This window comes from Mus musculus, chromosome 14 (genome assembly GCF_000001635.26).
Source record: "Mus musculus strain C57BL/6J chromosome 14, GRCm38.p6 C57BL/6J".
Taxonomy (NCBI): Eukaryota; Metazoa; Chordata; class Mammalia; order Rodentia; family Muridae; genus Mus; species Mus musculus.
The window spans coordinates 41,421,584-41,436,027 of NC_000080.6; the positions used below are offsets into that span (position 1 = coordinate 41,421,584).

The 14,444-nt window shown below is 42.3% G+C and overlaps 1 long non-coding RNA gene across 3 annotated transcripts; it reads left to right on the forward strand.

The window, feature by feature from the left end:
- Positions 1-3,024: 3,024 nt before the first annotated feature.
- On the forward strand, positions 3,025-9,020 carry Gm32762. 3 transcript variants are annotated; one of them, XR_383368.2, is made up of 3 exons: positions 3,025-3,271; positions 3,871-4,353; positions 8,823-9,020. It is a non-coding gene; the product is annotated as a predicted gene, 32762 (long non-coding RNA). The 3 variants fall into 3 exon arrangements; XR_383367.1 differs by having other exon boundaries at positions 8,838-8,873; XR_383369.1 differs by lacking the exon at positions 8,823-9,020 and adding an exon at positions 7,194-7,308.
- The last annotated feature ends 5,424 nt before the right edge of the window (positions 9,021-14,444 follow it).

The window sequence follows — 14,444 nt, forward strand, 5'->3', positions numbered from 1 at the left end:
ATTTTCTGGCTGGTGAGGGGAGACTTTGTTGAGACCATAACAGGTGACAGGAAAAGCCTGCCAGTGTCCTGACAGCTCAGAAGAGACAACCCTGAGAAGATCCTCCACCATGACAGATAGTAGCAGAGAGGGAAGTGCTGGGTGTAAAGGTCATGTAAGCATCTTAATCAAGTGCAGTTGTTCTTACTAAATAATGGAGAGTTCATGAATGCCAGCTCAGTGTGACCTCTCAGGACCTTTAGTGACTGAGTCATCTCCTCCTTTCCTGTATGAATGCACTGACTGTGAAAATTTTATTTTTTACTCATTTTTAGCAAAGGCTAACTTCAAGACCTGCCCAAGTACCTCTCCTCCCTGCTCCTTTCTTACTGAGGCAATGTTCTCTGGATTATTCATTGACCTCCCAGCATCAGTCTGGACTCAATATATTTTGTCCTGATCTGTCTTCTAAGCTGTTTCAATATTTGATTTCTGTGCCAATAGACCTTGTACTTAGTCTCACTTCACACTCCAGTTCCTAGGAATTTCCCCAGTCTTTCACAGTCATAGAAGTATGCAAAGAATTCATTCACTGTTTTTTTGTTTTTTAACATTAGAACTTCATAAGTTTTAATTTTTATTCAAGGGAAAACAAAAAGTTACACAATTTGACGTAAAATTCCTCCCACATGACACATATCCTTTATGTAACACTAAACTCCCAGTTTAGTGATAAATTCATATTCTAAGAAATTCACAAAGATGATTTTGATTTGCAAGTGTGGAATATGACTGACAGTATAAGTATAAAATCACTGGGTCCAGCCATGAGTCTTGAATGCTGTGTTTTCAGGTGAAGAACATTCGACAAAGGATTCAGACTTTGGTTCAGTTTGTAAACTTTGCACAAATTTTGTTATGATAGCCTGCTGCCCACAGAGGAAATTATCCATGAACCAAAACAACCTTATAATTTATTATTATTTTTTTGTTTATGTTTTTGTTTTTTTTCAGAGCCGAGGAAGGAACCCAGGGCCTTGCACTTGCTAGGCAAGCACTCTACCACTGATCTAAATCCCCAACCCCTAGTTTATTATTTTAATGCAAGCCATTGTAACTCTTCTTTGGGTCTGAATTTTTAATCATCTGGTACGTAATGTGAACCATAACCAGGGAAAGTACACAATGCTAAATTAACATAAAACATAAGTTGTAGCAGAAGATGAGAAAGGACACCAAGAGAGGTAAAATCTGGTACAGTCTGCTTCATTGTTTTGGGGGGTTGTTTTTGACAACGTCCAAGTGATTTTTAATCTTAACCATGAGATTTCTCATCTGCTTGGTAACAGTTGTTTTTAACACTATAATTAAAAATACTACACAGTATAGAATAAACACTTGTGTTATAAACTATTTGCCCCTTACTATTTTTTGAATAAATTATTTAATTAAATGAATACATGACACCAAGTGCTTGTTCCTGCAGCTATTTATTGACTATTATTTTTAGATAAGATAAGCATATTAATTACGAGCAAATAAATTGTTTTAAAGAGCATTGCTAAGTGTGAACAGTCATAAAATGGGGGAGGCTCTCACTTGTATCGTCGACTAAGAGCCTAGTGATTGGTAGTGATGCTTTTATAAGTATAAAATCTAATAATTTGCTTTGTGTATGTGATATATATGAAACCATAAATAAAATTTGCTCAGAAACTGGGTTTTATTTTAGAAGATGCTCTCAAACACAAAATGTGTTTTCTAAGTTAAGTTTAAAGGCATGTCATTACTCTGTTTTATTATTTAATAAATTACTACAATGCATCTGTAGTAAAAAACTGTTTGCAGTTTTCTATAGCAACTTTTATTCCTTTAACCTTGCTTCATATTGCAACAGAATTAATTTTAAAAAGAAAAAAAAACTCTATGGTGAAATTAGTAACATGGTCTAATATTAAAAAAACCTTACAAGCAATATTTCCAATTTAAGCAGAATTTTGTTGATTTTTTTTCTACAAAGTACAGAAATTGCCCCTCCTGTACTTTTTTCTCTCTCTTGCTTTAAGATGTTTAAAAGTTTTGAGATCTACACATATAGATTTGGGAAAACATCAAATTTTTTTCAAAGACAGCTATTTTCTTTTACTCCTTGCAGCAAGTCTTGAAGACCTTTCCTCCCCTTCACCAAAATTCTCATTCTCACCTAAAGTAGCTGCATCCATTTTTTCCTCAGGTTTAAAGAGACATTCTTACAAAGGTTCAAATTTCAAAGTCCCCTTTAAAGCACTTAAATTAAGCACTCTTCTTTATGTGTGCACGTGTCTGTAATTTTCCAGTAATTTTTAATACTGAAAGTGAATCTTTATAGCTCTCCAGAAATACCTTGGTGAGCCCTCAACTGTTTCTAACCACTTAATAATTGTGACCCCGGCCGGCCCCTTCAAATAGATCCTTAAGTGTGCTTGGCCATTCCCAAACCATAGCCTCTGTCCAAACAGAAAAGACAGGGCTTTGTGAGGCAGAAAGGAAGGGAGAGAAAACAAAACAAACGTAGCTCAAGCTGAAAGTGAAAAGCTCTTGGACAGATTAGTATTTTCTTTTCTGCACTGCATCCTGCCAACCCTCTTCCCCCACACCCCAATCCTGATAAGGTCCCGTTTTTGCGTGTAGGAAAATGTTGTTATCTACCACCCCATGAAACCCCCATAAGTACTGTTGCTCTATTTTGCTTTCATCTGTCCTCATCAGACTGATATGCCCCCTGTGTCACCCTGTCAACACCCCAACTCTGGGGGACCTTTGTTTTTGAAACCCTGCAGACCTCCAACACTGCACCCCACTGGATCCCTTTCATGCCACTTATTTTCAGCAGTGAGATTCCCCCACTAGAGTGTTTGCAGTGAGAACCTGAAATTTTCATTTAACTTTCCCTGCCCTAGGTCCTCCCAGTTAGGAACCTATCACTGTGGAGAATAGCCAGGGCCAGGCCTGGCCTTGCTCACTTGCTCCAAAAAGACTTTAATTTGCACACTTGCCTCAGGGTGGTTCTGGGGCCAGGAGGCTCACAGGTCCATGCCCTGCATTCATCCACTTGGGCCCCCAGCTGGGACCAAAGCCCTTAGGCCCTTGAGCCTCCTCAGCTGCCCTGCGGGTGGCGCCCTCTGCCATCCCTCCACCCTCTGCCCTCTGCAGCAGTGCCCGCCCCCTGCTCACAGAGTGCTGCAGCAGTAGTTAGTTACTTGCTCCAAGGGGCGAACACTTGCAGGGGCAGGCAGACACTCCTGGACCGCAGGTAAGGGGCCACGGAATCGCGTGGGTGGGCTGAGTGGCGAGGGTCCCTGGCGAGGATCGGGGTGGGTGAGAGTAATGGGGTGTAAGGGGACTGTGTGGGTTTAATCTTGGACTAAAGTTGAGACTGGGTAGGTTATGGGGGCCAGCTGGAGGGAGCTAGATGAGCCTCCCACAGCGGGGACATCAGGACACCAGGGTCCTATGCCAGCTTGAGGCCCGGATTGAGGAAGGGCAGCGGAGAACAACAATATAGGTATAAATATTGAGCCATGACATTGACCTACCCGGCGCCTCCCCTCCCCCCCGTGCTTCCCCCCCCCCCCCCCCCCCGTGCTCCAGGCACACTCTGGGCTGCTGGGCAAGCACCCTCTCTTCCTGTACTGTACTCATCCCCGAGGGGCCCCAGCGACCTTTTCCTCGCTAAAACTGCAGGAGCCCTGCTGGGGGGAAAAGTAACTTGATTTTTCTCCAAGAAACCTGGCCGGATTAGGAAGCCAAGGCAAGAAGAGTGGAGGAGGGGAGCTGGTGGAACCCAGTGGAAGTCTCCTGGGCAGTTTGATCACACTTTCTCCTTGTCCTCCTGTCTCCTCCTCGGTGCAGAGATTGTGGGCAGACTATGTAATTGCTGAAGAGGGGGAAGAGGAGGGATTGGCGCTCTCCTGCAGCACCCAGCAAGGCGCAGCAACTTGGCTAGGTGGAGTTTCACTGCAGCTGCTCCCAGTTTGCTCCGGAGGGCTAGGAGGTCAGTCCATCTAGCCTGGTGGCCAGTACAACTCCGGGAGTCCCTGAGGCGTGTAAGGCAGCAAGTGCGCACCCGGTTTCACTGTGCCACGCCGGCAGCTTGCAGCCAGCATGGAGAAGGACAGCCTGAGTCACACTGATCAGCAGTATGAGTGCATGGCAGAGACTGGAGAAGGCGCCTGCCTACAGGAAGGTGTTCAAGGCCTGCAACCTGAAGAATGGCAGCCCCTTCCTGACTCTGAAGCACTTGGGAGTGCAGACCAGTGAGGAGGGCATGCGGCTCTCCACCATCCACGAGGTGGCGGTGCTGAGGCACCTGGAGAATTCAAGCACTGGATCATGGTCAGTTGAGCCAGGAGCACTGGCTATGGGGTCCAGGAAGGTGCTGGGCAAGGGCGGCTGGTGGCCCAACTAAAGTTAAGAGTTGAGTTTCCCCAGATAAAACCGGGGACCCTGCTAGACAGAGCAGAAAAAAAGCTTCCCAGCAGCCAAGCTTTTCTGAAGAGCTTTTGCTCTGCCTGCCCCAAGGGGTCCAAGGGCATTGGGTGTCTTTCTTGGGACAAAACCAGACAGCCCCAGAAATGTCCCTCCAGCCCTTACTTAACTTTTCCTGTCCGTGAAGGGATTTTTGAGAGACAGAGTGAGATAGTTATCCAGCTTGCATATAATTAGAAGGAAACTTTAAGGGTGGAGCATAATGTAAATAAAGTTTAAGAAAATGCAGAAATGTGCAAGAATGTGTTTGTCAATCACACCCACAGTGGTGACTTTTTTATCTAGGTGTAAAATGGCTTCTGATAGTCTTAGAAGTTCTGAAGTTTAGACTCTGATGCCTAGTGTTAAACATTGTTTGAAAAATGTCTCTCAAGGCTGGGTACTGGAAACACTGAACCAGGAAGATCCAGAATTCAAGACCCTCCTGAGCTACAAAAGACCCTGTCTGAGAAAAGAAAGGGAGGGGGAGTGGGTGGTAGGGTGGAGAGGATTGCATCTCAAAGGTTTTCTGATTGTATCATTTAGTGTCTGTGGACTGGTATGAGCTGACTTAGAATGCCTCTCTCATTGGTTAGATGTGAGTCTGTGCTTTAGATTCTAAAGCCTCTGTTTTCCCTGGAAGAGTTGTGCGGGTGGGTGGGGGAGGCATTCCTAACCCACTCTCCTGTGATTGAAGAGAATGGTGTTTTCTTGAAGATGCTGGGATTTCCCCATTGTGCCTTTTCTCATTCTCTTTTTTAAACACATGCATAGCTGGAAGTTAAAAGGGAATGCACAGACTTTTCTACAAATTAGGTGATGAGTTAACATTCTCAGCTCTTCTCTTTAGAGGGATGATCTTGGCATCTTCATCCTGTCTTCTCATACCTGTAGGGATTCCTTAAAACAAATATGTGCCTACTGTATGCCCTGGTGCATCCCAGGCTTTATGAGCCAATAGTGTCCTACACACAGATTTGCTCTAGTTTTACGGTTCATAATCTTGAATTCTGGAGCCTTTGTCAGAATAAGACTGTACAGCCAGCGTGTTCCCATTCCACAGGTGAGTTCTGTTCGTCATCCTTATAGACTATGAATCTATCTTTGGAGAAAGTATTCCATGGCCACTGTGTGCTCCCTGAGATTCGTGTTTACTCCTTCAGGTTAGTCCAGCCTTGAGTAGACTTTGAAGGTACAGATAGAACCAGAGGCTGATGAACACCACTTCCAAATGACTAACTTGTCCAGTCACTGGTTTTTAAGCTTTCCCATGTTATTTTATTTCAGGATTATCAAATTGATTTCTTTTCTTTGATTTCTGGAGATCATATACAGACTTTGAAATGATAATCCCACTCAATCTTATATAAAAGCACTAAGATTAGTGGTCCTGAAACTACTTAAGCAGTTACTCAACATCCTGTAGGAAGACAAAACACAAAATTAAGTACATATAATAGGGGACAATTTACTACAAAAGAGAGAGCAGGGTTTGTAGACGAGAGCAAACAGCCAGTAAGGCTCAGAAACCAGTGGGGCTCTGCAGTCTGGAAATGGGACAACAATGTATGGTTCGGTGCCATTCCTGACAGACAAGGTCAGAATTCATCCTCATCCTTAGGGAATAAGCCACCCCCAGATGAAAATTAAAATTGTTTCCTTCAACTACCCTCCCCAGCACACAAAGAAACCTGTCTTAATCACACAAGGACACACAGGTTAGGAAGATTAGCCAAGACCTTCTCAAGTCTCCTAATCTCTGGATAATTTAGAAGTTCAGTTTATTTATTATTTTTTAAAATATTTTTTATTTAAATATTTTCTTTATTTACATTTAAATGTTATTCCATTTCCTGGTTTCCTCTCTGAAAACTCCCAATCCCCTACCATCTCCCCCTGCTCACTAACCCACCTACTCCAGCTCCCTGGTCCTGGCATTCCTGAGCACGGGGGCATCGAGCCTTCACAGGACTAAGGGCCTCTCCTCCCATTGATGACCAACAAAGCCATCCTCTGCAAACTGCAGCTAGAGAAATGGTTCCCTCCATATGTACTCTTGGGCAGTGCTTTAGTCCCTAAGATCACTGGGGTACTGGTTGGTTCATATTGTTCCTCCTATGGGGCTGCAAAACCCTTCAGTACCTTGGGTTCTTTCTCTATCTCCACTTCTGCAGTCCCTGTGATCAGTCCAATGGTTGGCTGAGAGCATCCTCCTCAGTATTTGACAGGCACTGACAGAGTCTCTCAGGAGATAGCTATACCAGGCTCTGGTCAGCAAGCTCTTGTTGGCATCCACAATAGCACCTGGGTGTAGTGACACTATAGGGAATGGTTAGACAGATGGGGCAGTCTCTCACTGACTTTTCATTCAGTCTCTGCTCCACATTTTGTCTCTCTGTCTCCACCCATGGGTGTTTTGCTCCCCCTTCTAAGAAGAACCAAAGCATCCACATTTTGGTCTTCCTTATTTTGAGCTTCATGTGGTCTGTTAATTGTATCTTGGGTATTCCAAGCTTCGGGGCTAGTATCCACTTATAAGTGAGTGCATACCATGTGTGTTCTTTTGTGATTGAGTTACCTCACTCAGGATGATATTTTCTAGTTCTATCCATTTGCCTAATAATTTCATAAATTCATTGTTTTTAATAGCTGAATAGTACTCCATTGTGTAATTACATCACATTTTCTGCATCCATTCCTCTCTTAAGGGACATCCAGGTTCTTTCCAGCTACTGGCTATTATAATAAGGCTGCTATGAACAGAGTGGAGCATGTATCATTATTATATGTTGGAGCATCTTTTCAGTATATGCCCAGGAGTGTTATTTCTGGGTACTCAGGTAGTACTATGTCCAGTTTTCTGAGGAACCACCAAAATGACTTCCAGAGTGGTTTTCAATCATCAGTGGACTCAGTTCCCAGATAATATGACATAGACTAAAAGACTCAAAAAGTATACAGCACCCAGGATTTTCCTGCATAAAGGATATGCACCTCACTGACAAAGACAGATACTACCTTAGAATTAAAAGCTGAAAAACAATTTCCAAACAAATGTTCCCAAGAAATGAGAAGTAGGCATTCTAATATGAAATAAAATCCACTTTCAGCCTAAAGTTTTCAAAAAAGATAAGGAAGGACACTTCATATTCATAAAGGAAAAATCTACCGAGATAAATTGTCAATTCTGAACATCTATGATCCAATTGCAAGGGCAACCAAAACCAGAAAAGAAATTTTACTAAAGATCAAAGCACACATTGTAACTCATACAACACTGGAGGGAGACTTCAAGTACCCCACTCGCATCAATGGTCAGATCATGGATACAGAATCTAAACAGAGACACAATGAACCTAACAGAAGTTATAAACTAAATTTATTTAACAGATATCTATAGAACATTTCATCCTAAATCAAAAGACTATACCTTCTTCTCAGCACCTCATGGCACCTTCTACAAAATTGACCATATAATCATTCACAAAACAGGCCACAACAGATACAAAAAATTGAAATCATTTGATGCAACCTATCAGATCACCACGGACTAAGGCTGGTCTTCAATAACAACAAAAACAACAGAAAGCCCACATACACATGGAAGCTAAACAATGCTTTCCTCAATTATAACTTGGCCAAGGAAGAAATGAAGAAAGAAATTAAAGACTTTTTCGAATTTAGTGAAAACAAAGTTACAACACACCCAAACTTATGGGACACAATAAAAACTATGTTAAGTGGAAAACTCATAGCTCCGAGTACCTCCTAGAAGAAACTGGAGAGAGTATATACTAGCAGCTTGACAGAACATCTGAAAATTCTAGAGCAAACAGAAGCAAATATACCCAAGAGGAGTAGATGGCAGGAAATAATCAAACTCGGGTTGAAATCAACCAACCAACCAAATAAACAAACAACAAACTATACAATGAATCAAAAAACAAGGAGCTGATTCTTTGACAAAATCAACAAGATAGAGAATCCCTTATCCAGACTAACCTGATGGCACAGAGACAGTATCCAAATTAACAAAATCAGAAATGAAAAAGGAGACATAATGACAGAAACCAAGGTAATAAAAAAAAAATCATCAAATCCTACTACAAAGCTGTAGTCAACAAAACTGAAAAATCTGTATGAAATGGACAATTATCTTAACAGATACCAGGTATCAAAATTAAATCAGGATCAGATTAACCATGTGAACTCTCCTATAACCCCTAAAGAAATAGAAGCAATGGGTAAAATCTCCCAACCAACAAAAGCTCGGGACCAGATGGGTTTAGTGCAGAATTCTTTCAAACTGTCAAAGAAGACCTAATAATATTCTGTAGTCTCCCCTCCCCCAGCCTGAAACCTGCTTGCTCAGGGGTGGAGCTTCCTGCTCATTCGTTCTGCCAAGCCCACTGCTGGAACCTGCGGAGCCACACACGTGCACCTTTCTACTGGACCAGAGATTATTCGGCGGGAATCGGGTCCCCTCCCCCTCCTTCATAACTAGTGTCGCAACAATAAAATTTGAGCCTTGATCAGAGTAACTGTCTTGGCTACATTCCTTTCTCTCGCCACCTAGCCCCTCTTCTCTTCCAGGTTTCCAAAATGCCTTTCCAGGCTAGAACCCAGGTTGTGGTCTGCTGGCCGGACACAACAATTGGCGAACCAACGCGGGACTGAGAAACGGCAAAGGATTTTTGGAAGAGACGCTGCTGGTTCAGAGCTCCATAAAATAAAGTATAAAGGAAATTCATACCGGAGAAGGTATGGGCTAAGCTGAGACAGCGTTAAACCCGAGCGCTGGTTCACTTAGGTTCAGCAGTGAGGAGCTGGGTAATAGGCGGTAGGCCGTAGCTCTCCGAAGCTACATGAGGCGTGAGAAAAGAAAGGGTTTATTAAAAGTAATAGGCGGATTGCCCCAGTTAATAAAAAATGCATCATAAGGGAGGAAAATGTCCCAAAAAGCAGAGAGAAATTTCTCTCTGGGCCTTATAGCAGGAGTACTCTGTTCCCTTTTGTGTCTTGTCTAATGTCTGGTGCACCAATCTGTTCTCGTGTTCAATTCATGTATGTTCGTGTCCAGTCTGTATGAATGAATGTTCTATGTTTTGTGTTGGATAATAAAGATGGTATAAAAAACTTTATCTGCAAAGCCGAGAGCTGCCACGTGTTTCAGCCAGGAATCAGACACATGGCGGGAGGGCCCCTGCTGAAAAAACTGTTCGTTTTAGGAAATAAGGGCGAGTGCACAGCCTCTAAGTTTCGGAGTAAAAAAGCTAATAAATGGTTCATGATTAATGTGTTTGACAATGGTAAAGTGTTTTTTATTCTATGATTGTAGCTACAAAAATTATTATTCTCTGATTGGTATAAATGTAACTGCTTCATTTGGTTCTTTTTTGTTGATAATGTGCTCTGAGTGTTTTCACAATCAGCTCATAAGTTGTTGGTTAAGATTAATAATTGTTACATTGCTACAGATGGTTAGTGTTAAATTTGATAACTCAAGTTTAGAGTCCTTCCGACACGTGGCATAAAGCGGGCCAAGAGGCTGGGTCTCTAAAGATATTTCTTTTTTTTTTTTTCTTTCCATTTTTTATTAGGTATTTAGCTCATTTACATTTCCAATGATATACCAACAGTCCCCCATACCCACCCACCCCCACTCCCCTACCCGCCCACTCCCCCTTTTTGGCCCTGGCGTTCCCCTGTTCAGGGGCATATAAAATTTGCCTGTCCAATGGGCCTCTCTTTCGAGTGATGGCCGACTAGGCCATCTTTTGATACATATGCAGCTAGAGTCAAGAGCTCCGGGGTACTGGTTAGTTCATAATGTTGATCCACCTATAGGGTTGCAGATCCCTTTAGCTCCTTGGGTACTTTCTCTAGCTCCTCCATTGGGAGCCCTGTGATCCATCCATTAGCTGACTGTGAGCATCCACTTCTGTGTTTGCTAGGCCCCGGCATAGTCTCACAAGAGACAGCTACATCTGGGTCCTTTCGATAAAATCTTGCTAATATATGCAATGGTGTCAGCATTTGGATGCTGATTATGGGGTGGATCCCTGGATATGGCAGTCTCTACATGGTCCATCCTTTCATCTCAGCTCCAAACTTTGTCTCTGTAACTCCTTCCATGGGTGTTTTGTTCCCAATTCTAAGGAGGGGCATAGTGTCCACACTTCAGTCTTCATTCTTCTTGAGTTTCATGTGTTTAGGAAATTGTATCTTTATCTTGGGTATCCTAAGTTTGGGGCTAATATCCACTTATCAGTGAGTACATATTGTGTGAGTTCCTTTGTGAATGTGTTACCTCACTCAGGATGATGCCCTCCAGGTCCATCCATTTGGCTAGGAATTTCATAAATTCATTCTTTTTAAAAGCTGAGTAGTACTCCATTGTGTAGATGTACCACATTTTCTGTATCCATTCCTCTGTTTTTAATAACAGGAATTACAGAGGGCTACAGACAAAACAGAGTGTTTGCTCTTCTGACTATCATGAGCTTAAGGGGCTGTCTGAGGCAGCCCTGTTCTTGCACTTCACCATACTTATGGCCCTTCGGCTTGGGACAGTCTCAACTCCAAACAACTCAGTCTTTCAAATCACAACACCCTGAACAAACTCCAAGGAAGGGAGACTGAGTGAAGCATAGACAAAGTTGGAAAGAAAATGGTAGCAGGCAAGGATGAAAATAAACAAGGATGCCAAGAAGATGCAAGAAGCCCCCCGGTCCTCCACTGTGTAGTCACTATTCATGATGTGCAGAGAGGGAACACAAAGGCTTAGCCAGCCTTTTTGACTCTCAGCCAAATGGGTTTAACACAGCAGGCACATTGCTAATTCCAGGTTTCACCTTCCTTTCTTTTCTTACAAATGATTTCAATACAGATAAGCACTTTTCCCTCTACAAACTCTTCAAAATCTGACTTTACACCATGTTTGTCTCCATTTGTTCTAGTGAGCTAGGTGGACAGGCATGATGAAGAGCTGTTTCCCCAATGCAAAATGAACTGACAGAGTACTTTTCTCTTTTAAGTTGTCCTCTATTATATCATTTAAGGTGTTTGCTCACAGAGTGACTATGTGAATATATACAATCAAATACATACATATGTGTACAGAGACACATGAATACATGCCTTAACATAAACATAAACACACAAATAAAAGAAAACAATACATGAATGAATAGTACTATATACTTGCACCTACAACAAGCAGCTACCATTACATAAATATGACACATAAACATGCTCACAAACACTTGGGCAAAAACACATACAAAGACATATACACACACACACACACAGACACACACACAGACACACACACAAACACACACACACACACACACACACACACACACACACACACACACACCAATGAAAACACTGCTATATTACAGCACATTTCCTGACAACTGAGGAAGTATTGGGACCTGAGCTGTGTAATCGATTCTTAAATTAACCCAACTTGTGCTGCCTGGGCCTGTGCTGATTTCCTTGTCAGGAACTTTTTCCATGCAGATATTTGCTGCTTCTACAAGTATGATATAAAACAGACAAATCAGTCCTCTGCACACACAAGTGGGTCCACACAAGATTCAAAGTTCTAAAAAAGAGAGTTCAGAAGAACGTCCTCCAGCAAGCTCCAAGCTGAAATATATTCTGCTCTCTAAAACTAGCTTAGCTACCGCTCATAAGACTCTAGCACCAATAAAAACAGTTAGCCATAGATATTATCCAGTAGCTGCAATTCAACACATTACAGTTCATGCTATATACCAGGGCCAGGAACAGGAATGGGTAGGATGGTAAAAAGGGAAGTGGAAAGGGAATGGGGGAGTTTTTTTTTTTTTTATGAGGGGAAACCTGGAAACGGGAAAATGTGAGTAAAGAAAATACCCAATTTAAAAACACAGTTGTGCGTGTGCACGCGCGTGTGCGCACGCACACACACACACACACACACAAGTTAATAATGCCAGCCAAAAACAGGTTAGTGACTTAACATGCCTTGATTTTTCTTAAATGCAGCACTCTGCAAAACAATGAGAGGGAATCTGTACAGAAGCAAAGTCATGTCTATGATAAACTCAGCAAAACAACATCAGCAAAGGGATGCAGTGTTGGATTCCATGAATCCACTCGGTGAAGCCAGTAAGACACTCATTAGATTCCAGGGGTTTATCTTAGTGCAATGAAGGCAAAGGAGTCTAAGTTTTATTTTTAAAATGCTTACGTGTTTAACTTTTTATTACTAAAGAGTTTAATTAGAAAACAATAAAACTGGAGACTGTCCTTCTGGCCTAGGAGTGTATTGGGCCCAAGAAGCTCTGCTCTGAGATAGCTGCCATAGAGAAGATTGGAGGACCTGGTTCCTAGATAATTCCGAAAGTGACATCCTAAGCCACCTCTCCATACCATAGAGCTGGAAGGGTTTGCTGTCAGGGGTCCAGGAACTCCTCTGCCTAGAAAGGAAAGCTAGCAGTGACCAACTGGGAGGGGGACAAGAGCATGTGGCTGGATTGGAAGTGGCCACGAAGGTCACATCTGGCCTGGTGTCCTCAGGCAAGAGAAAGAATGCTTTGTGAAGGCCCTGAAGCAGAAGACAGACACAGAAGTGGAACTTCACAAAGAAGCTTGATCCCAGGGCCACTGGAGTCTGAGGACCAGTGGATGGAGAGCCATGATAATCCAGGTAAGTAGGCTTCTGTGGTTCCTCAAACAACACCAATGCTTTCCCACCAGGCCAGGGCACATCTTTTGTGACTCCAGGGTGCCTGGACTTCTGCCCCATGACCTCCAAGAGCCCTACACTCCCATCTTAGAAGGATAGGCTGTTGTTTTAGGTTCCTAAGTGTTCTTTCAATAGGAACATCGAGATCCTTGGAGCCCCATTTTGTCTCATTTCTTCAGCTAGCTGTTTTTGAGCACTCCTTTTGTTCACCATATCATATGCGTATTCCAAGGGTACCATGCCTGCTTTGCGTTTTTTTCTCACATGGGTGGGCCTCCAAAGGCAGGGTCTGGAAATTGTAATGAATGAGGGAAAGACTGGGAAGGGGAATCTGAGGTCACATGGTAAGATTTGGAAAAGGTGGGCTGGACTATCTATGTTTTCATTCACTTTTAAGTGTTGGCAACATGGTTTCTCTTGCTTAAGAAAGGCATTAATTGTTGAAACACTCCACTGTGGATAACATGTAGCCCAGGTTTCTTGGGTAAGACCACCTCTGGTCTACCCCCTCCCTACTACCACTTTCTGAAGTTTCCACCATGATGAGACAAAACTCATGAGAAGGCACAGTGAGTCAAGTTGTGTGTCTGGCACCTGAAGCAGACAGCATTGTCTTCCTCCTTGTTAATGAATTGGCAGTTACAAAAACAAACAAATAAAAAAACCCAAAACACTAAAATGTTTGTATAAAATTATAGAAAATAACACCATGATCTTCCTAGCTATGAGCAATTGAATCTCCTAACAATTAATTGAGACCAAACCCTACAAAGATCTCTGCCTGGGAGGTGACAGAAGATACACAGATGCTGGTCAGAAGGCATAAACAAAACAGGAAGTCTCAGGTTCAGTGACAGACCTGGTTTCCAGGGAATATGTTACAGAAAGGCTGAATAAAAAGCAAACAAACAAAAAGATGCTGTCCCAATAAACAAACAAACAGACAAATAAATAAATAAAACAAAAAAATAAAACTGAACAAAACCTTACATAAATAACTGGACTTTCAACATACCCACCAATATACATATTGGTACACACATGCTTATGCCACACACAAACACATTCTCTCTCTCTCTCTGTATATATATATATATATATATATATATATATATATATATATATACACCTGTCGCTCTCTCTGTCCAAAAATCATAAGTGAGTAGAAAACTATGAGGAGATAACAATGGATGGTAGAGAAACAGTTGAATGGGGACTA